Source organism: Leopardus geoffroyi, chromosome B4 (assembly GCF_018350155.1).
Source record: "Leopardus geoffroyi isolate Oge1 chromosome B4, O.geoffroyi_Oge1_pat1.0, whole genome shotgun sequence".
Lineage (NCBI taxonomy): Eukaryota > Metazoa > Chordata > Mammalia > Carnivora > Felidae > Leopardus > Leopardus geoffroyi.
This window is the reverse complement of record NC_059341.1, coordinates 92,013,164-92,037,222: the sequence shown is the minus strand read 5'-3', so window position 1 is coordinate 92,037,222 and position 24,059 is coordinate 92,013,164. Positions and strand designations below refer to the sequence as shown.

The following is a 24,059-nucleotide window of genomic DNA, read 5'->3' as shown; positions in this document are numbered from 1 at the left end:
GAGGCGGGGATAAGACGCAGACGCCGGGGACGGGGCGAAGGGCAGGGTGAAGAAGAGAGTGCACGCCGGTAACCGGACTCGACTGTCCTCGGAATTCCTGGACCAACCCCGCTGGCTGGACAGCGTCGGGGGGGCGGGGGGGGGGCGGCACTTGCAGAACTTCTAGCACCTCCGGAGAGAGAAAAGTGAGGGAAGCCCAGGTCTAGTGAGCCAAAAAGCCCGGAAAAGCAAGCCCTCCCCAGCACCCTAAAACGAAAACCCAGATGCCCTTCAGGACAATCGGCCATCACCCAAAGCACAGAGCAGCGAATCTCCAGTCGAAGGACCCGTTTATTCGTGGCTGCTTTGGTCCTCCGCTTTCTTAAGGAGTTAAATTCATATCATCAAAGGCTCTTATTCAAGGTACAGTTCTCTACGCCCCGTTCCAGACGCAGAGTATAGGGATCTAGGGCAGGGACCCAGGATTCTGTCTTTTTCATGCACGTGCCAGGTTATCTATTTCGATGCTCAGCCGGGTTTGGAAACTACTGGATTAGATGACATTCAAAGTCTGTTTCCTCTTTTCCTCTGTGAGTGCACACTGGTCTCCCAAGCTCCTTGCAGCTGGACTACCTACCTGCTAACAGTGGGGCAAAACAGCATCTACTTATAGCCAAGAGTATGGACAGGGACTGGGGAAAGGAAGTAGAAGAGAAAGCAAAGAGGCTTAAAAAGTTATTCCGGAGTCATGGTTCCCATACGGGATACTGTTTGAAAGTCATGGTACTCTTTGAGGAACACCATAAAACATATGATTACCTTACTATTTTTATACTATTTATTATGAAATTACTCTATTAATAATAAACCTAAAATACCTAAGCATGTGCTGTTTGCTAAATCCCAAAGCATTTTATGATAGATTTTAATATACATTAACAACAGCCAGCACCAAAGTTTTAAGAGAAATCTATGGGAGAAAATACTAAATTGATTTTTCCCTTTGGATACAAATCTCTCTTCTTGTTGCTTTCAGAAAAACTGTTGTAGCTGACAAAACACCAGGTGTTTCCAAGATTTCCAAGGATCATCTGTGTGAGGTTGAATTCCTTGCTTAACACTCAATAAAGGCTGCTGTTCCCACCACAGTATTAAACCTGGTCTGCCACAGTCCTGGTCTCTTGGATGGAAATCAGTGGTTACCTTCTTTCCTTTGTCTTACCTCACCTCTCAACCTTTGACACTGGTAACTGTTATCTCCTTGTAACACTTTGTTCCCTGGGCTTTCCTTACCTGTGTTCTCAGGGCTTCCTCCTACTTCTCTAGCCATGTATAGTTTCCTTGGGCTCCTCTACTGCCCTCTTAAGTACTAATATTCCCCAGAAGTCCATCCTAAGCACCTTCTCACTCTGTAACCCTCCCCTCGAGCATCTTTCACCTACTCTGGCATCTACACTCACTGACTCCTAACCTCATCTCCAAACCTGTGCAAAAAACCGCCTAGTAGATGCCACTGCTGGATGTACCTCAGCTACTTCAGACTCAGTGTATCTAAACTGAAAGTTATCTGCTGCCCAAATCTCGGTCACTTATGTGTGTCCGAATAGTATATTCTTGTTACCAACGTGGTGATTAGGGGACAAGACTCCAGAGGTGAAGCTACTGTTTATATAACTCAATTGCATTCCTCGAAGTAAAGTGACGATTTGGGATGGTGCAAACTTTGCTTCCCTACCTGTTGTTTCTTCGTTTTAAAAATGTTAACTATTCAAGGTTTCTGAATACCATTTTTACCCTTTTTACACAGTAAGCAACAATACTCCAATCTGGCTATGCATGAAAATCACTTGGGATGTTTCTAAAAGTGAGATTCCTGGATCTACCCTGAAGGTACGTGTCCACAAACACAGACATGGAGTTATTCACTCTGTAATTGTTGTAGTAGCAAGTAAGTGGAAATAGCAGAAATGTGTATAAGTAAGAGACTTACTGAATTATGACACATCCATCCAATGGAATATTCTCCAGTGACTTTAAAAAAGAAAGGAAATGGAGCGCCTGGGTGGCGCTGTCAGTTAAGTGTCTGACTTCAGCCAGGTCACGATCTCGCGGTCCGTGAGTTCGAGCCCCGCGTCGGGCTCTGGGCTGATGGCTCAGAGCCTGGAGCCTGTTTCCGATTCTGTGTCTCCCTCTCTCTCTGCCCCTCCCCTGTTCATGCTCTGTCTCTCTCTGTCCCAAAAAAAAATAAATAAACGTTGGAAAAAAAAAAAAAAAAGGAAAATCTCTATGAACTGATAATGAGTGGTTTTCAAGATATTCAATTAAATAAGAAAAAGCAAAAGCCATGCATATAGTTTTATTTATGTGTATGTGGATATGCTTGTTGAGGGAGAAAGAGGGAAGGAAGGGGGATAGGAAGACAGGAAGACCAGGAGAGGTAAACCCAGAAATTAATGAAAATAGTTACCTACAGGTAGGATAGAAAGAAGGTAGAGGAAACAAGACTGGGAACAAGATCTCTGAGCGTAACTTTTTATAATGGTTTTAACTTCTGAACTGTGTGAATGTTTCACTTATTCAAAAATAAATAAACCAAAAGCAAACCTGAACTGGACACAAACAGAAACAAATGAAAGTGTCTATCAAACATATACTATAACCTTTCAGGGAAAATAATTACTTCAAGTTACTTTTGAATACTTTGAATAAATACTTTTTTTTTTTTAATTTTTTTTTTTTAATGTTTATTTACTTTTGAGACAGAGTGAGACAGAGCGTGAATGGGGGAGGGTCAGCGAGAGGGAGACACAGAATCTGAAACAGGCTCCAGGCTCTGAGCTGTCAGCACAGAGCCTGACGCGGGGCTTAAACTCACTGACCGTGAGATCACGACCTGAGCCGAAGTCAGCCGCTTAACCGGCTGAGCCACCCAGGCGCCCCTGAGTAAATACTTTTAAGTTACTCTGACCATAGACCCTTAACAGGATATATGCGGAGGACAAAAGATCTACAAAGTAATCTTAAACTTCACCACACACTATGGTTAATGCTAGTTTTAATAATGTTATGATAATTTTGAAATTATGTATCATAGGATAAAGCAGATAAGTAAATGCCTTTATGTTTTTATCAAACGAGGTTTTTAATGTATATGAAAAGAAAACAAATGGAATGAGAAAACTCCTACAATATTAAACTTGAATTAGCAATGTCAATATGAGCTGTGGTTTCTTAAAATATATTTTCTAGTTCTGTCTATTGAGAGGACCTGAAAAGAATGTCATCCCAGTAACTCTGATCACATCTACCACCCTAAATCTTGGTTTTGGAATACCATTTTGTCATTCAAAGAAATGGAGGCTTCTTAAGGAGTGGCTGTTTCTACCTCCGAAACAAGGAAAATAGAAGGCAGACCTGGGACTTGTTGTACCAGATGGCAAGGAAGCCCTCAAAAACCAATGGGGTGATGATAAAAAGATTCAGGCGCGACCTTGAAGGGACTTCCAATAGCCAAATTTCGGGAAGCTTGAGAATCAGAAAAATCACTGCACTTGATTGTAACACACTGAGTATGTAAAAAGTGATGTGTCCATTGTGATACTTCCTAAAAACAAAAGCAAAACAAAACAAAAAAACACCTTTTAAGGAAGAAGGAAAGGGGAAAAAAAAAGGAAAAGAAGAAAAGAATGTCAGGTAAGAAATTTAAAAAGAAATTCTAAAAATATAAAACACCATTTTGCAATCTGCAACGTAATAACGGATTCAAGCAAGGGTCACAAAAGGATAAAAAAAAAAAAAAAAACATTGAGTGAAAAGTCAATGGGAAACCATGGCTCAATAGTCTCACGGCTATAAGAGATTACAAACTGCAAAAGGGAAAATGTATTTTTACAATGAAGATTCTTGTCAGTCACCCCTTTATCAAGTTTTCAAACTTCACGCCATTAATGAGACAAACTGATGTGTGTCCCATGGTAGGATGCAGTATAATGTACAGATCAGCTGTGAAGTATTTTTGCCAAAAACATTTAACCTGGTTTTTTTTTTTTTTTTAATTTTTTTTTTCAACGTTTATTTATTTTTGGGACAGAGAGAGACAGAGCATGAACGGGGGAGGGGCAGAGAGAGAGGGAGACACAGAATCGGAAACAGGCTCCAGGCTCTGAGCCATCAGCCCAGAGCCCGACGCGGGGCTCGAACTCACGGACTGCGAGATCGTAACCTGGTTGAAGTCGGACGCTTAACCGACTGCGCCACCCAGGCGCCCCCCCCGGTTTTAATTAAGGCTGTAGACCACATTGTTCAATGAAAATATGTGAACTACATATGTAATTTAAAACTTTCTAGTAGCCACATTAAAAAAAGAAACAGGTACCATTAATTGTAATGATGCATTTTATTTAATCAAATATATCCAAAATATTTTTATTTCAACAGGGTAATCGACATAAAAATCACTAATGAAAAATTTATGCTCTTTTTTTTCATGCTAATTCTTTGAAATCTGGGATATATTTTACCCTTATAGCACATCTTAACTTGGACTACCCGTATTTCAAGTACCCAATAGCTACATGTGCCTGCTGGCTACTATATTGGATAGCACATTTCCAGATCTAATTTCCAACTTGCCTAAAATCCAAGGAACTGAGGTATAAACTAAATAATGCCATGAGGAAACAAAGATCTAAAATAGAAGTCAGAATACAGTTTTCATAAAGGGCCAGATAATAAATATTTCAGGTTTTGCAGGCCCTGTGGTCTCCATCACATAATTCTCCTGCCTCCTCCTCCGGCTCTTCCTCCTCCTTCTCCTTCTCCTCCGTTTCCTTCTTTCTCTTCTTTTTTACAACCCTTTAAAAATGTAAAAGCTGTTTTTAGCTCTAGTGCTATTCAGAAACAGGCCATAATATATGCAACTTGACCTAGCACATGTGACATTCTACAAGACAACTGACCTGGATTTTCTGAAAAGCCAGCATCATGGGGGAAAAGGTAGGAAAGAACAAGAGGGATTCCGGGATTGACATAAGTCCAGTCACTGAAGCCAAGAGTATCAGGAATGGGTACAAGGTGAGGCTAGAGAGGTGGGCTAGAGCCAAACATGCCGTGCCTTGGGAGGCCTCCGTAAGGTTAGTGAGAAACCACTGAAGGCTCTAAACAGCTTAACCATTTTCTCCTGAAACCGTGGCTATTCATCTCACACAAAATCAAGCTCTCGTGTCAATGTCTGCTTGAAATCTATCCTAGGAAATTTGTTAAATAAATCAATCTGAATCATGAAGCAAAGAATTTTCAGTATCTCATTCATGTTGCTTCTCATGCGGAAGTTTTTTTCCCCTATGTTATCTATAATGTGTCTTCTGGTTATTTTGGAAATGTATTTGTTTTAGAATGCCTGGAGGGGATCAAGGCAGGTAGCCCACTGTGAAGTTATCATTAGTAAAGCCTAAACATTTTATTGGGAGAGCAGGGAGGGAATAAGGTTTAGTGACCTGTTTAATTAATGTAACGAAGTAAAGCACACGGTTAAGGTGTAGTCACAATAATGATGGTTTCACAGTTACACGAAAGCACTTCAGATTAATTTATCCTGATGAGTGTTTGAATTAGTATTTTGTCTGTTTTGTTTGTTAAAGTAATGTCTGGAAGGAAATGGTAGAATCAAAACAAGAAATGGGTTAGGGGCGCCTCAGGGACTCAGTCGGTTGAGCGTCCAACTTCGGCTCAGGTCATGATCTCACGGGGGTTGGCTTGTGAGTTTAAGCCCCGCGTCAAACTCTGTGCTGGCAGCTCAGAGCCTGGAGCCTGCTTCAGATTCTGTCTCCACCTCTTTACCTCTGCCCCTCCCCTGCTCACGCTCTGTCTCTCTCTCAAACATAAATAAACATTAAAAAAATTTTTTTGAAAAAGAAATGGGTTAAATAATAGGACCGCAAAAAGATTGGTAATTACATACAGAGCAGAAATTATAATCAAAATGTGTTCAATTTCATTTAGTCAACAGATATACCTATGTGTGGCATGTAGTACTGTTGTCAGCAGATGCCTAGTTCCCCTCTCGTCCTAAGCACATAGGACTTTACTTCCCCACCTATTTGAAGTCAGTCATGGCCATCTGACTTGCTTTGGTCGATGAAACGAGAGCAACGTGTCACTTCAAGGTGGAAGTATTTAATTGTGGGTGCTCCGCTCTCTGTCCCTAATTATTACTTACCTTGATGATTGTGGGAATGTGAGGTACATCGGCGATCCATCATATGATGGACAGCTGCCCTGAAGAGTTCTAGAGACCAGCAGGAAACTTTGAGTCAATGAGAATAAATCTTGGTTGGGTTAACCCACTAAGATTACGGAGTTGTTTGTCTTGTCAGCCGAACCTAGCCTATCCTTCCTGACATAAGGCTGATCACATACTAGGTGGTTGTGTTGGTGGGCACAGTGAGAGACCTAAGGAAACAATTATAAACCTTGCCACAAAGTTCCTATAAAATAATGAAGGTATGTACATTGGGAGTTAATGGGATGAGGGGCTGGAAAACCGTGCTAAGGGCTGATTCAGCAGTGTTTTGAATGCTAAAACACTGGGATAGCATTGTGCGGTAGGAAAATGGATTAAAGAAGTATAAAGCCTTACCCACAAAGAGTGGATATCTAGTTTCATAAGTCTCCAACCAGAAATCCGGACTCCTAGTAGTTCAGTAGTGATAGACCAAAAAGGGAAAAAAGACAGAATAAAAAAGTCCTTTGGGAGTGCCTAGTTGACTCATGATGTTATTTAATACGTAAGGTATGTCTTTATAGTGTTTTTAAAAAATGATATGTAAGATGACAAACTGATATGGATTTTTAACGTGAAAGAGAAAAGTAATGTCACCTCTGAGGAGACAGGTTGGGTAATAAATACCACGAGATCCCATGAAGCCTTCATGGCCTCTTCTTTACCACCTGGGTGCCTCCATAGAAATATTGATCTCAGTAATTGCCATTGATGTTACGCCCCTGTCTCTAAATGTTACAAAGTAATGGCCCCAGTTATCTCAATTACAATTAAATTTAGTCTACATTATTATGTAAGTTTTTACTCAAGGTAAAATCACGTGAAGGGCTAACTCCATGCCGTTCTATTTCTATTTCAGCATATAAGTCTTTAAGTTCTAGGAGAGTATGTTGATGAAAGAATTATTGCTTTCTTAAATATGCTTTCTAGAGGCTCCTTTCCTAACATGTATGCCATGATTGAAGTAAGCACAGAAGCAAACGCACAACAACTCTGCTACCCCAGAGGTACGGTGCTGCAGATAGATCCCTCGTTGGCCATCTTGGTCTTCAGTTGTTAGGCAGTTTATGAAAATTATTGATCTGACAGAATAAGTGGGGGAAAAAAGCAGCAGAAATTTGGAAAGTATTAGTGAGAAGCAGCAAATGGTTACAACCCATTTATTCAGTCAGTACGTATTTCGGGACAGTTACTGGGCACTAGAGAAGGATAGTGAACAAAACAAGTCCCTGCATATTCTAGGAGAAGGAAATAGACAAAGAACAAGGAAATACAAATAGCAAGTGGTGCTAAGTACTACGGGCTACACTGAGATTAAGGGGAGAGAGGATGACGGGAGTGGAGGCTTCTTATTTCAGATAATGGTGATCGATAGAAATAGAGACAGATAGTATTAAACTGACATTGATAAGATAGTGTGCTGTGTTGGCTCTGGGATGAATTATTGAACAGAAGAAGTGCACATCGAGGAACAGGTGAAAAATGTAATAGTTATGCAATCCATAATCAGTAATAGAGGAAGAAGACTGACGTCATGGAACAGAAATATATTTGGGCATTCCACAGGGTCAGCCTGGTTGCAGAAGTCAGAGTGCCTTCAGATTACCAGCTGTGTTTTCCTGGGCTCATTGTAAATGGCTGGAAAATTCCCTCCATCTGTGCAAAGATTCTACCTATGACACATACCTCTGGTCAAAGACAAAAAAAAAAAAAAAGTCGCCCAGCTCACGAAGCATTGAAGAAAAATAAGATACAAAGAACTAGGGTGGAATGATAAGGAGCAAAAAGGGAAGGAATGAGTGAAAGACAAGTAACATGCAGAAAGAGAATTACACTGAGGATAAAGCCATTATATGCAGGGCAGTAGAAAAAAGAATTTGAAAATTCTCAAAAAAAAAAAAAAAAGCCATAAAGCTATAACAACAGTTCATTTTACCCAATGGCTTATTTCATTAAGGAAGATAAAATCTGTGAAATTCCACTTTTCATAGACGAAAACAGAATTTGGAGAGGGCACGGAAAGATTCTTTCACACCCAGAAAAATAGCACATTTATGTATTTTTATCTTCCTTTATTTATAAACAAGAAAAGTAGCTAATTTTGAGTGCTTATGATGTGTCGGCCATCAAGTGCTTTTAGTGAATTAGCTCCTTCACTCTTCCCAACAGCCCCAGGAAGTAGGTACCAGTAAAATATCCATTTTACTTCTGAGGAAACTGTTGTGAAAAGGTTAAATAACTTGCTTAAGGTTGAAAGCGGCCGAGCCGGGATTTGAACCCAGGGAGTCTGGCGCCAGTGCCTGTGTTCTTTGCTGCTGCGTGTCCAAGCACAGCTCTGTGTTCTCAGCATCTGTGCACAAAGCCAAGAACACTGGGGTTGTGTGGAGACAAATATTGCTGCAAAAGAAAACTCCTTGATTTTCTGCCTTCGCTTACTTGTTTGAGATTTGTAAAACATACACACGTTCCTTTGAGATCCTCAAGTAGGTGTAAAACAGTTATAAAGACAGCCACAACATGACGTCATCTCTGAGTGATCCATAACTCAAATTGCACGGAGGTTACTTTTCACGCAGCTGCTGGATCAACCTGTAAGAACTCCCTGCTCCGCGGTTTCAGATCAATAGTGCATGTGGGAGAAATGAATGCTCCTTACCTCTTTCCTGGCTAGCTCTGTTTTGGAAAGATTATTGTTGGCTGACACCTTCCCCATAACATTTGACCACTACTTCACATTTTGAGAAAAAATGCTTCCTTATAGCTCCCACACTGCTCTTTAAAAAGCTCCACCTATTATCTCTTTGCTAAGTTGTATCATTGCCAAATAATAGGGGGAAGTACAAGGTTTGAACTATTTCTTTGGGGGGGGGGGCGGGATTCACTTAAGAAGATGATACTCAGATATCCGGACATCTAATTAATCCCTAAATTGCATTTATTCTCCTTTTCCTCTAAAATGTCTCTTCGATTTCCCCTTCATTACTATGTTTCACTCAGGGCCATTCCTAGGGTGTGTGGAGCCATGGGCAACTATTTTTTGCAGCGCTCCTGTCTGTATAAACGATTTAGGCCACCCTAAATCAACATGGCAGTGCCATTCTGGCAGCCCAATCTCATGCTCACACAATCCTAAAACAAAAAAACCTGCATTGCCCAGTAGGTGCAATTAGCTTGCCGGGTCACCCTCCCGGAACCAAGACCTGGCCACAGAACCCCAGGATGATAGCATAGTCGAGAACCACAGAGCAACTTGGGATGTCTGATCAAGGCCACTCATTGGACAGGCAATGGAAGATCCTCCACAAACAGAGAAACTGGTACTGAGCCCACATGGGGCCCCGGTTCTGGCTGGAAGCGCCCCACCCAGATGGATGCCAATCCATTCTCAGCTGGTACCAGGTACCAGAGAGGGTCTGAGGAGATTTAAGGAAGTCACTTCAAAGAGTGAGACCCCCTGATGCCTGGGGCCCTCGTTAGGAGCCCTGAGTTACAAGTCTGAAAGTTATACCAACACCTTATTCTGTACCTTCTCACCTAACTTACTACAACTCTGTCCTGGCTGGCCTCACAACCTCCATTTTCCTTCTTTTTGTGGTCATTGTTCTCCTGGTGCAAACATATTATTTCACTGTCTTATTTTGTGCCGTGTTGCCTCTTACTGATTTTATCAAATACCAAGCCCTCAGTTGTAGTCCTCATTTACATTATGGTCTAGATCCTAGCCCCTCTCCCGGTGCCTGGGTGGCTCAGTCAGTTAAGTATCTGACCTCAGCTCAGGTCATGATCTCACGGTTCGTGGGTTCAAGCCCCATGTTGGGCTCTGCTGATAGCTCAGAGCCTGGAGCCTGCTTCAGATTCTGTGTCTCCTCTCTCTGACCCTTCCCTGCTCTCACTCTGTCTCTCTCTCAAAAATAAAGTGATATCTAGTAGATAGATCGATCCTAGCCCCTCTCATCTGCTCAAGATCATTCACTCCAGCAACCCTTCCCTGGTTAAGTGTCTGTTTCTTGATCTCAGCTCAGGTCTTGATCTCAAGGTCCAGTTGGTTGTGAGGTCTGGCCCCAGGTTGGCTGTGAAGCCTACTTAAAAAAAAAAAAAAAAATTCATTTCTCTGTCCTCACTTCCCCCACCAGCCACCAATCCATTTCTTAGCTCTCCTGCACCAAAATCACTTAATAGGATTGTCTATATTTATTTATCCTCCATTCCTCTCCTCCAGGGCTAATTTGTGCTCTGCCCAAAGGCATTTGATAGAGGAGGTGCTGGTAAAGGCTGAAATCTAATTCATTCTTTGCTTGCCAAGCAAAATGCTCGACACAGGACTTTGTCATTTTTGAGGCACAACATTTGAAATTGATCTACCTCGAGGCATCACTGTTTCCAATTGGCCAGCCAGAAACAGTCTTTAAAAAAAAATTTTTTTTTTAATGTATATTTATTTTTGAGAGAGACAGAACACAAGCAGGGGGAAGGGCAGAGAGAGAGGGAGACACAGAATCCGAAGCAGGTTCCAGGCTCTGAGCTGTCAGCACAGAGCCCGATGTGGGGCTCAACCCCACGAACTGCGAGATCATGATCTGAGCGAAAGTCAGACACTTAACCGACTGAGCCACGCAGGTGCCCCCAGAAACAGGCTTTTTTTTTTTTTATTGATTTTGCACAAAGGTCCTGCATGTTCTCCTGGTCTTCGTTAGCCCACTTCAGTCAGACTTCTACTCCCATCGTTCTCCTGAAACTCCTCTGCTCCAAGGCCACCATGTGGCCACGAACACAGGACACTCACATCACTACACCCCATGGTTGGGGTATTTGTTTCCTATTGCTGCTATGACAAAGTACCACAAACTTAGTTGCTTAAAACAACACAAATTTATTATCACACAGTTCCAGAGGTCAGAAGTTCAAAATGGGTCCGCAGGATGCCTTCCTTCTGAGGCCCTAGGGGACAGTGCGCCCCTTGCCACATCACTCCAAACACTGCTTCCATTGCCCCATTGCCTCTGCCTCTGACTCCAAACCTCTTGCCTCCCCCTTCTAAGGACACTTGTGATCACGTTGTTCCCACCCTGACAATCCAGAACAATCTCCCCATTTCCAGATTATTAACATGGTCCCATCTACAAAGTCCCTTTTGCCATGGAAGGTAATGTATTCACAGGTTCTGGGGAGTAGGATGTGACTGTCTTTGGGGTCGTTTGCTCAGTCTATCAGTTAGCTCTCAGCTGTCCTCTTACATGACTTATCAGAGCCACATTGGACGCACCTAATCTCTCCTTCTGCCTTCATACATTTTGGGCCCCTGGTTTCACCATCTCTTGATTGTCTCCCTGTCTCGTGTCTGCTGCTTCCGAGTAGTTGCCTTTTCTGGTCTTCCCTGTTCTCCCTGACCACTTGGTCTTTGCTCTTCTCTCTACACTCTCTTTATTTGGTCTCATGTCTTTTTTTTTTTTAATTTTTTTTTTTCAACGTTTATTTATTTTTGGGACAGAGAGAGACAGAGCATGAATGGGGGAGGGGCAGAGAGAGAGGGAGACACAGAATCGGAAACAGGCTCCAGGCTCTGAGCCATCAGCCCAGAGCCTGACGCAGGGCTCGAACTCACGGACCGCGAGATCGTGACCTGGCTGAAGTCGGACGCTTAACCGACTGCGCCACCCAGGCGCCCCTGGTCTCATGTCTTTAAATAGCATCTATATGCCATGATTCTTTTTTTTTTCTTTTAATTGTAGAGAGAGAGATTGAGAGCACAAGCCGGTGAAAGGGACAGAGAGAGAGAGAAAGAGAGAGAATCCCAAGCATGCTCCACATGCAGCAGAGACTGATGCGAGGCTCAATCCCGTGACCGTGGGGTCACGACCTGAGCTAAAATCAAGAGTCAGACACAACCGACTGAGCCACCCAGCAGCCTCGTTATGCTGTGATTCTTAAGTTTGTATTGCTGTCTGTTCCTCTCTTTTGAACTATAAGCTTGTATTTCCAACTGCCTGCCAAAAAACCCCATTTAGATCACTAATACACATGTAAAACTCAATATGGCCAAATATGAATCCCTGATCTTTTCCCCTCAGATCTTCCCCACCTACAGTCTTCCCCATCCCACAGTGATGGCAACTTCATCCTCGTGGTTGCTCTAGCCAAACTCTCTGGATTCATCCCTGACTCCTCTCTGTCTCCTCCATCCCATAACCAATCCATCAGCAAGTTCCACTGACTCTACCTTCAGAACAGGCCCAGAATCTGACAGATCTTACCATCCCCACTGCTTATACACTAGTCACCCCTCTGCCTTCCTTTCTGTGCTAGCTTATCGCAGCAACCTCCTACCTGGTCTCCTGCGCCCAGCGCTCTCCCGATAGAGCATTTCTCAATGTAACAGCCGTAGCGATCCTTTTAAAACAGGTCTTAGTATATTACTCCCTTGTTCAAAACCCAGCGATGGCTCCTTATCACACTCATGGTAAAAGCAAAAACCTAAACGGTTCTACAGGCTCTGCCCTACCATCAGTCTCACTCACAGTATCTCCTCCTGTTCTGCCCTTGGATCATTCTGCTTTGGCTGCACTGGCCTCTTTCTTGTTCCTTGAACGCATCAGTCTCAGGGCACTTGCCCGGTGTGTTCCCCCCTGTCCGGAAGTGTCTTGCCCAGGGATCTGTGCGTCTAGCTCATTCACCATCTTTGAGTCTTTGTTCATATATCATCTTCTCAGTGGGACCTTCCCTGTTCACTCTGCCAAAGGCACCTGGTTGGGAATGTGAATTGTTAGAACCCTTTGAAAGTGATTGCAAAGTGTCTTTTAAAACATATTAACACATCCTTTAATATAGTGATTCCATTTTGGGGGATCTCTCTCACAGAAATAGAAGGCGTGGAAGAGCCCTGTATAAGTTTATGGGGATACTTATTGTACATCTTTCTTAAACCAAAAAGAAGCCGGGAACAATCTGATTGTTAGTCGATAGGAAAGTGGTTGGATTAATTATAGTAAATCATATTAAAGAGCATTATGCAGCTATTAAAAAGAATGAAGTTTCTTGGGGCACTAGGGTGGTTCAGTCTGTTAAGCAACCGACCCTTGATTTCAGTTCAGTTCATGATCTCAAGGACATGAGATTGAGCCCCCGAGGTGGGCTCTACACAGAGCGTGGAGCCCGCTTGGGATTCTCTCCTTCCCTCCTCTCTGTCTTATAAGAAATCAACATTAGGGGCGCCTGGGTGGCTCAGCCGGTTAAGCGGCTGACTTCGGCTCAGGTCACGATCTCGCGGTCCGTGAGTTCAAGCCCCGCGTCGGGCTCTGTGCTGACTGCTCAGAGCCTGGAGCCTGTTTCAGATTCTGTGTCTCCCTCTCTCTCTGACCCTCCCCCGTTCATGCTCTGTCTCTCTCTGTCTCAAAAATAAACGTTAAAAAAAAAAAAATCAACATTAAAAAAAAAAAGAAGAATATCTAACTTAGTAACTAACTTAATTACTAAGCCAAAGGATGGCAATACTGGATAATTAAGCAAAAACAGCACATTGCAGACTAATGTGTAAAGTATGGTTACATTTTTGAAAAACAAAAACAAAACAGAAATTCACATAACTGTCTTAAGATCACACAGAAGATGTAGCTGGATAAACACTACACTGTTAGTATCAGTTTCCTGTAGGGTATGGGAACAGAGAAGGAAAATAATTGACTTTTTCTTGAAATATTTTTGTGTCACTTTATTCACTAAAAGGTGCTCATAACAATTCAGGAGTTGCAATTATTTTTTAAGGTTAAACGGCACACCACTCAACAACAACCTCATAATCCATTTCCATTCACTTAAGTGTTTGCTGATCACCTACTGTGTTTCAGGCACTGTGCTAGATGCAGGACGATGGGATGGGTCAGGCACAGCGGTGCTGGTGGCAGTGGGGAGACAGGGTATGCTTGTTTTCCATCCAATATCTGAGGGTTTTTTAAATTAAATTATTTGCCCATTTAAAAGTCAGAATATTTTGCATTAAAACTTTAGGCTTCTAAACTTAGTATATCTGGCAATACTGGGCCTGCATTCTCTCTTAGAAAAAATTGACATAAACTACGTACTTTGTCTCCTCTTTACATGAGGCCCATTGTCTCTAGTTGGTCATAGTTCTCACTGCCCCCTATTAAAGGCACATGTCCCTTCTCACTTGCTTTCCTCCTGTATGCATTTGAATCTGTAACTCCTGACCTAACGAAGGCAGGGTTGTGTGGATGCAGAGGAAGTAATGGGTAAAGAGGTGTGAAGGGCATAGACTTGAGAGGGCTTGGTGACCAATTTGTGGGGGGGACGGTGTGGGGACAAGGAGACTTGCGTGGATAATTACGTTACTATCTAAAACATGGAATACAAGAAGAGAGCCCAACTTGGGGGAGGCTAAGAAAAAAGATAAGCATTCTGTTTTGGACAGTTGGAGATGTCTGTGGAATATCTAGATAACAGTTGAACATATGGATCCTAAGGAAATCATCAGAATAAGAGAGAAAAATTGGGGAGTTGAAGGGGTAGTTTTTATACTAACTAAAACAATGATAGTTGACGAAATTGTGAAGGGGGTGGTGGGAGAATGAACTCTAAAGAACATTCCTTGTAGACTAGAGGAAGGCACTAGCAAAAGAGTCAGAAATGAGCATCCAGGAGAGAGAGGAAAATCTAAAATCGTCATAGAAGCCAGGGACTTAAGGAAGTTTCCCAGGAGGGGCTCCTGGGTGGCTCAGTCAGTTAAGCATCTGACTCTTGATTTTGGCCCAGGTCATGCTCTCCAGCCCCAAGTCGGGCTCTGCTCTGGGTGCAGAGCCTGCTTAAGATTCTCTCTCTCCCTCTCCCTCTGCCCTTCCCCCACTTCCTCTCTACCCCTCCTTCTCCCCTCTGCCCCTCTCCCTTCCTTATTCCCCTCTGCTCCTACCTCTCCTAGCATGGGTGAGTCCACACTCTCTCTCAAAAAAAAAAAAAACTTTCCCAGGAGAAAATGGTTACTACCCAGATGTCACTGGGCGTCATATCTAGTCTTTCAGAACCTAATCTTAAACACAGATGGGAGTCTTGAGCTCTGTCCCAACCCTATCTCAAGCTTGGGGAGGGAACTTACACAAGTCTTTAAAAATTTGGGGGCCTCTGATACCACATCTGTAAGTAAGGAAATTGGGCCAGATGATTGATCCCTAAGGTCTTTTTTTAAATTTTTTTTTTTTCAACGTTTATTTATTTTTGGGACAGAGAGAGACAGAGCATGAACGGGGGAGGGGCAGAGAGAGAGGGAGACACAGAATCGGAAACAGGCTCCAGGCTCTGAGCCATCAGCCCAGAGCCTGACGCGGGGCTCGAACTCACAGACCGCGAGATCGTGACCTGGCTGATGTCGGACGCTTAACCGACTGCGCCACCCAGGCGCCCCTCTAAGGTCTTTGAAGTACTAACATTCTAGGATTGTTAGAAGCTGCCTTCTCCAGGCAGCTATCACTAGTACCTGTTGTTCTTGAATCCATGCAGCTGTACGAGTGAGTGAGTGTGTGTGTGTGTGTGTGTGTGTGTGTGTGTGTTTCAGTTGCTTCTATATACAGAAGGATGACTGAGGCTAGATTTGGTCAGTTCTACCTAATGAAAAGAGGAAGCAAGTAACTGCTCCTTGAGAAACAACTTAAAGAAGCCTCTACTGTAGCTTTCCCAATTCCCATAGATCAGTTATAACATACACATGAATTTTCTTACCCTGAAGTTACTTCCAAAAGTAAATTCATAGGAATATGAGAACAGTGATTTACAAGGAACCAGTTGTTCTCTCCACCCCAGATCAATCACTTCTTACAGGGGGGAAATTTCCCTTCTGGTTTCTAATGTTTTTGTTAACTATGTTATGAGTTTCTTAATGGTGACATCTTTCTCCTACATAGTAGGCCCTCAATAAGTGTGTGTTGAAACAAATGTGTTTCTTAGCTTATTCAATGTTTATGTTTATCAATTAGATTAAGAATGGGTACCTCCACAGGGGCGCCTGGGTGGCGCAGTCGGTTAAGCGTCCTACTTCAGCCAGGTCACGATCTCGCGGTCCGTGAGTTCGAGCCCCGCGTCGGGCTCTGGGCTGATGGCTCAGAGCCTGGAGCCTGTTTCCGATTCTGTGTCTCCCTCTCTCTCTGCCCCTCCCCCGTTCATGCTCTGTCTCTCTCTGTCCCAAAAATAAATAAACGTTGAAAAAAAAAATTTATAAAAAAAAAAAGAATGGGTACCTCCACTTAATTAGAAAAAGGTATGTTTAAGAAGCATAATTTCAGGGGGTGGCTCAGTTGGCTGAGCGTCTGACTCTTGGTTTCCACTCAGGTCATGATCTCACGGTTTTGTAGTTCATGTGGAGTCTGACTCTGACCATGCCCAGAGTCTACTTGGGATTCTCTGTCTCCTCTCTCTCTGCCCCTCCTCCACTTGCTTTCTATCTCTCTCTTTCAAAATAAATAAATAAACATTAAAAAAAAAAGAAGCAGCATAATTTTAGGAGGTCCTTAAAAAGAAAATGAACCTTGGGGAAAGGAAGCATCATAAGAAAAATCTGTGGAAAATGGCAGGTTCTGGAATAAAGAGAATTGGTTGTGATTCAAGTTGAAAGATGCCAAGATCAAGGAGGAGGGTGGATACAAGTTATAGCTGTCACAGTGCGTGGAGTTAAACAATTATTGCTCAGTCTATGCCCACATACAGAGATGTTGCATATCCTCTTTCAACGGTAACTATCTGTTGCACTGCATGCAAGGGCAGTCACATTTCCTGCAGGAAGGGGTAGAGGAGGGATCTGCCACCCTGAATACTCAGGAGCTATTACAGTTTTCTCCTGCAGGGCGGATTTTAACATCGGCTAAGCTAACACCGTTAGTCAATCCCCTCTGTGATGAACGTGCACATTTGATTTTTGTAAGCTCACCATACACCTTCCCCATTAAATTCCTTCCAACAGGTTCCTGATAAGGCCCAAAGCCACTTCTTGAGCATGAGGCTCATGTGCAATGGCACTTGTTGGAGTTGCCAGGTGAAACACAGGGCACCCAGATAATTTGAATTTCTGAATGACAACGAAAAATCTCTAATGTAAGTATTCCCAGAGTTTCCTGGGGTTTTTTTTTTTGTTTTTGTTTTTGTTTTTGTTTTTGTTTTTGTCTAACCTGACAGCCCTGCATTCTGTATTCCATGAGGTTTCTGTTACTGATGTTTCTGATTGACTTGGTTACAAGACTTCAGCCGTCCCCTCCAGGGTGCTTTTGTACCTCTGCTGCCCTCTAATGGTCACAGTTGGTCACTGGCACCAGAAAGGCTGGATCACTCCAGTCTAGAAGAATTTTGAGGGAATGGGGATGAAGCATGTCCATTCAGCAAACATTCCTGGAGGGCGATCTTGCTTTGCTCCAGGCATTGTGCTGAGCTAGCTAGCAATTCCACACCCTCAAGAAGTCCCAGGCCAAAAGACTAGAGAGATTTGTTTGTTTCTAATGTATCTCTATTTCTGAGAGAGAGGCAGAGCACGAGCAGGGGAGAGGCAGAGAGAGAGGGGGAGACACAGAATCAGAAGCAGGCTCCAGGCTCTGAGATGCCAGCACAGAGCCTCGCGCGGGGCTCAAACCCACGAACTGTGAGATCATGACCCAAGCCAAAGTCAGACACCCAACTGACTGAGCCACCCAGGCACCCTCAGGATGAGAGATTTGTACAGAAAGCATACTGGAATCAAGGTCAGATGTCTCAGAAAAAGATGTCCTGTTCTAAAATCTGTCACTGACAGTGCTATGCACTTAGATTTGGGAGCTTCTGTTTTCTCTTCCAAATAGAGTACAGACAGCAGGAAGGAAATAATTACTATTTGAAAAGTGCAGCAGAGTTCATCTAGAGAAAACAGCTTTGGGCAAACGCTTGGCCATGCAAAGCCAGGACACGGAGTCTAGCAAGGATGAGAAAAATTAAACATAAGTAAATAAAACTGATAAAACTGCTATAGATAAAGAGGAAAAGGGCATTATCCTTAGATGACTTATGTGGATGATCACTGATTTGGGAAATGGGCTGGAGACAAAGGATTGGGGTCTTAAAGAACAGGCAAGAGAGGAACCAGGCGAAGACACCTATTGTAAATGAGAGCGTGCACATCTAGCAGGACAGCAGCTGGCCAGCCCACGGGGCAGTCTGAAATCTGAGTCTCAAGTTCCTTAATTTGCTCAGTTATCTTCCTCGATTCCTTCCAGTCTTTTATAAAGCAAGTTACAGGCAACAGCGTTGGGTTCCTAGGTCCTAGAAATGAAAGCCTGGGGCTCTGGGGCCAAGTTAGAGCGAAGGAATTGAGACAGAGCCAGAGCATGAAGGGGAGGCAAGGAAGTAGCAGTAAGGGGATTAAGGAGAAATAGAGCATTGCTGGTTCCCGATGACAATAGGCCATGCAAACATCCTCCTGGAAATACTTAGAAATAGTTGGGTGTTGACTATATTTCCTACAGTTACAAAGCATAGGTACCTGAGATATTTTACTTGTATAGGAGGGCCCCAGAAGGCTGGAGAGTTTTGTGACTCTTAAAGCTCATATATGATGTGGTTATTGCTAATCTGTGCGATCCTGTACTGTTCCAACAGTCTGTGGTTCTTACGTGGATTCCAATCGAAAGAGAAATGATATACTAAAGGAGCACAGAGAAATGGGTGATAAAGGTCAGCTGCTGGGACCGTGGTGCGACTCCATGACACGTGTATCACACCTGGCCTTCCTCCACTAGCTCCTCGAATGCTACTCTCCTCTTGCTGACTGACCAGGCTAGAACCCTAGAGGCATCCTCCACTTCTGGCTCTCTCCGCCCTCCCTACCCCTGCAGCTCCTCACCAAATTCTATAAATTCCACCTCCTAAAAATATGCTTACTCTGTCCGCTTATCTCTGTCTCCTCTGGACCACCCCTGTGCAGGCCACCATTATGTCTTCCCGAACAACCTCCTAAAAGGTCTTGCTGACTCAAGTCATCCTAAAAATGAACCCCATCAATAGCTTCTCATTGCTCATAGCATGAAACGTGATGAAAACTTTCTTTCTGAGCCGGCTGGTGCCAGCCAACTACTGAGATCACTCAGATAACTGCTGAGTTTATCTTCTCCCCACCACTGCCCTCTTTCATCCTAAGCTCCAGCCATCCTGAATTTTGTGTTCATCGGTACGTTGGGCTCTCTCTTGCTTCAGATCTTTGTACAAGTACAACTTCCTCAAGGGAGTCTTTCCTGACCCTCCCTAGAGGGAAAGTTTCTCATTCTGTGTGGCCAGTTCTCCTAGAGATAATAATGGTAATGTTAGAAATTATAGTGTCCACTGCAAGCCAGGCATATCAAGATGATTAGTAGGAATACACCATTATTTTTGCAACAGAGTAAATAAGAATAAAGAAACAAAGCTTTAGACAATTGGTCTTTGGGATAAACTATAAACATACTTGAAATAAACTAATTAAATACTAATATCCTTATCTAAGGATATTAACCTTAAAAATATGGAAGAAACTTTCATATAAATTCAGTGATCTGAATTCTTAATATGCAAAATTAAAAGCCACGTTCAATTTTGGGTTTTATCCAAACGTGAATTTTGACATTATCCATAAAACCAGAAAGAGCTGCATTTCACATAGTGCTGTGAGGCTTGTACGACATGGCAGAATTTCAGTTTCCATTAAATAAACAATAAATGACTTTAAAAATTAAACACAAAGTTAAATTTTTCATAAAGAATTGATTTACTAAGTGCCTGCACTGTTCCTTCCTAAAATGTAAAGAAAGCGACCCCTGGTGGAATGCTGATGAAGCGTTTCTCTAGTGTTTTGAATTTATCGACTCAACCACTGTAGGGGTGATAAAGGTCTGTGTGCCAGGCATTGTGCTAGGCTCTGGAGACAAAGACAAGACTGAAAAGCAAAGTTCAGAAGGTTGAGAGGCAATGATTTTTAGAAAAAGCCGATCATAGCTGCAGGGGTTAGAGTGGAAGTAATGAATTTGGTAAGGGACGGTGGGAGAGATGGTCAGGGGTGGCTGCACAGAGTAGGGTAGCAATAGAGACAGGCTATTTGGACATGGTACCTTCTGGAAATTGTCAGTGGTTTCATCTGGTGGTGCATGAGCACTTATGGGACAGTGGAAAAGTAGGCAAGCACCTAGCCTTTATCCTATTGCATTGTGCCTGTCAAATGGTCTTTGCTGGATATGAACAGACTTGTAATAAATCCTGCACAAAAATACATTGAGTGGGCGCCTGGGTGGCTCAGTGGGTTAAGCATCCGACTTCAGCTCGAGTCATGATCTCACAGTTCGTGGGTTTGAGCTCCATGTTGGACTTCGTGCTGACAGCCCAGAGCCTGGAGCCTGCTTCGGATTCTGTGTCTCCCTCTCTCTCTGCCCCTCCCCTGCTTGCACTCTCTCTCTCCCACCCCCCTCTCTGTCTCTCAACAATAAATAAACACTTAAAAAAGTTAAAAGATAAATAAATATCATGGCAATGAGCAACAGCAGGGTCGCTACAGTTTATTGAGGCATTTATATGTGCCAGCAGCTTTTTCTCCATTATTTTAATCCTCACGACAACCCCATAAGCTATGTGTTGTTAGTCTCACTGTCCGGTGGAGGAGGCTAAAACTTGCATAGGTTAATGATTTGCACCGGGCATTTAGCCAGTAAGCTGTGTGGCTGAGCAATGTGACGGCCACTGTGCTACTCTGGTCCGGTGGGCCTGGACCCCAGCACTGGGTCGTCAGAAAAGATAGGGTGGATAAAGCCACGAGGACAAATGAATTCATCAAGGGAGGCTTGAGAGGGAAAGAGAAGGGGGAAGGGTGGAAGCCGAGAGAACAGCAACAGTGGAGGGAGCAGCAGAGAAGGCGAAAAAGGAGAAGGCAAAGAAAACGGAGAGAGAGACCACCTAAAGGAATTAGAATTCCAGAATTCCTTTTCAGAAGGAAGTAGAATTCAACCATGTCAGACACTGCAGAGAAATGAGGTGTGATCAAGTTTAGATGTTGATCACAGATGGGCAGTTAGGAGCCCACTGAGTGTCTCAGAGAGACAGATGTCCCTGGAATGGAGGACAGCCTTCTATCAAGGGAGCTGAGGAGCTGTCGGAAAGTGGAAGAAGGGAGCGAGCCAGTACGGTAGGCTTTGTCAAAGGGCCTGGCTGATGAGATGGAAGGGTTTCCCCGTAAATTAAATATTGAAGAAGGTATCATTCGGAGGAGGGGCAGACATGGAGAACAAGAGGTTGACGGTAAAGTAGAAAGAATGACTGACCAAGTTTGGAAGCAACAGAGGACACAGAGTGCAGAGGAAAACAGGCAAGAAGAGAGATACGCAGGAAGAGGGGGAAGGAGGAAGCCCCACATACAGGGGTCTGTCTGTAAGCAGAACAGGGAAGGCAGAGTCAAGCCCAAGGCCTGCCTTTTACCTCTGGAGTTGAAACCGGGGACAGTGGCTCAGAGTCAGAGGATAGGAAAGGACAGGAGGCTCGAAGAGAAGCCTTCTCACAACCACTGTGGGGTATGGAGGTTACGGATGAGCCGAGACCAGCAGGAAGGGGCTGGCTGGAGTCTGGCTGGAGTCGGCAGGCACACGCCAGCATAGCAGGGTTTCAGTCTGGGAGCAGAGAAAGCAGATCACAGGAAACTAGAGAGGAACTAGGTAAATTTTTACAGGGCAGATATTTTGCAGGTCAGCTATGGCAGAAAAGAAACGAGAATCCTGCCAATATTTGAAAAAATAGGGGGTAGGGTAGGGAGTGAAGCCTGGGGATGGACAAGGGTGTCGTGATAGACTGACATAAAAGGGGGAGATTGAGAGTGGGGATCGTAGTGTTGGATGCCAGTTTGGTGGGGACAAGAGGGTGGGAGCACAAGGGTAGGAAATTGTGACCCAAGGGGAAAATGCTAGGCTTTTAGTGAGAAGGTCTATCTGTGTGCCAGGCATCATGCTAAGCACATCCTATATATATATATATGATTTTGCTTAACCTTACAGCAAACCTACAAAGTAAACATTACTCTTCTCTTTTACACGTTGATTTGCCACATGGCGTGTGCACTAAATCACAATGCTGAGGTTGAGAGGTGGAGCAGTTGGGTGATGAAAGACGAGGGTGGGTCACAAGAGGGAATTGTTCTCCTAGATTGGATTTGAAGGTTGGGGAAACAGGGAGCTGGATGTGGCTAAGTCTGACACTCCGGGAATGGCCACCACACCGTGATGGCCAGGAGCAGGGATAAAGATACGAGCTAAGGGAGTAAATTATAAGCACAGAAGCAAGGGTACTGGGGAGACAGGATGAAATACCCGGATTGTATGAGCTCTAAAGGTAGTGACCTTAAGGTATGGGGCTGGCCTGGGCAGGGCTGGCGACATAATTTATAGGGCCCAGTGCCAAATGAAAATATGAGGGCCTCCATTTAAATAGAGCGCTGTTGGGGTGCCTGGGTGGCTCAGTCACTTAAGCGTCCGAATCTTGGTTTCTGCTCAGGTCACAATCCCGTGGTTTGTGGGTTCAAGCCCCGCATCGGGCTCCTTGGTGAGGGTGCGGAGCCTGCTTGGAATTCTCTGTCTCCCTCTCTGTCTGCCCCTCCTCTGCTCACACTCTGTCTCAAAATAAATAAATTTTAAAAATTATATATAATGCTGCTAAAGTTACTAAAATATAGAAAACTCTTTCCTTTTTTTCTGCGGTCTCTTGGCCTGTCATGGTGTTTTTACTTGTAATTGCATGTCGTGGTCCCTTGGACATGGGGATACTTGTAGAGTGAGTGCAGACCCTCACAGGTGCCCCGTGGGGGCTCTGTCCCGTGACTCAGTGCAAGGCCCATTGGCTTCCGATTTCTGCCTCCCTGATGTGCTGCACCTGAGCTGAATGGAAATAAGTCGGTCTCTCCTTCCATAGCCCACCATTCCAACCAGAGCAGAAGGGCAGCCGTGAAGGAACCACAATTCCTGGATCGGGGTGGGCAAGAGGCTAACCCTTGCCGAGGACCCACCAGACACAGTGGTGCTGCCAGCTGTGTCTGAGAACAGAGATGGTCCTGACGTGCCCTACCTAAATGCGTCATAGGGAATGTTCACTCAGCCTCAGCCCTACCTGTGCCCACATCCAGTCCCCAGCCAGGGCCAGGGAGCAATGATGGGACACAGGGGCACTTGCTCTGCCGACATGGCCCGCTCACTACCCCAGGGAGGGGACAGGAAGGGGCAGAGTGGGCATCACTCCAACTGCTGGGGGTGTAGGAATTGAGGGGAAGTGTAGGAAGCCAAGAAACTGACCAGGGAAGGTGGGGAGACAGTGGGAGGTGGGACTCATGAACTGTGGCTCCAAGCCTCTTGAGTACTGTTCCTTCAGACTTCACGTACAAAACATAAACTAAAAGGTAAAATTGTTATATTAGATTGCTAGGGCTGCTGTAGTGAAGTACCACAGACTGGGTGGCTTAAAAAGCAGAAATTTATTTCCTCACTTGTTTGGAAGCTAGAAGTCCTACATCAAGATGTCCCTTACAGGTTGGTTTCATCTGAGGCCCTTCTCCTTGGCTTGTAAACAGCCATCTTGTTTCTCTTCCTTTACCACGTCTTTCCACTGTGTCTGTGTCCTAATCTCTTCTTTGTACAAGAAAACAAGTCATATTGGATTAAGGCTTACCCCAGTGACCTCATTCAACCGTGTCTTTAAAGACACCATGTTCAGAATCTTTTTTTTTTTTTAACATTTATTTATTTTCAAGAGAGAGAAGCAGAGCTTGAGTGAGGGAGGGGCAGAGAGAGAG

General features: G+C 44.0%; 1 long non-coding RNA gene across 1 annotated transcript; it reads left to right on the top strand.

The window, feature by feature from the left end:
- Nucleotides 1-152: 152 nt before the first annotated feature.
- Nucleotides 153-24,059, top strand: LOC123590906. The gene is made up of 4 exons (XR_006709029.1): nt 153-402; nt 1,787-1,869; nt 17,214-17,344; nt 23,186-24,059. It is a non-coding gene; the product is annotated as an uncharacterized LOC123590906 (long non-coding RNA).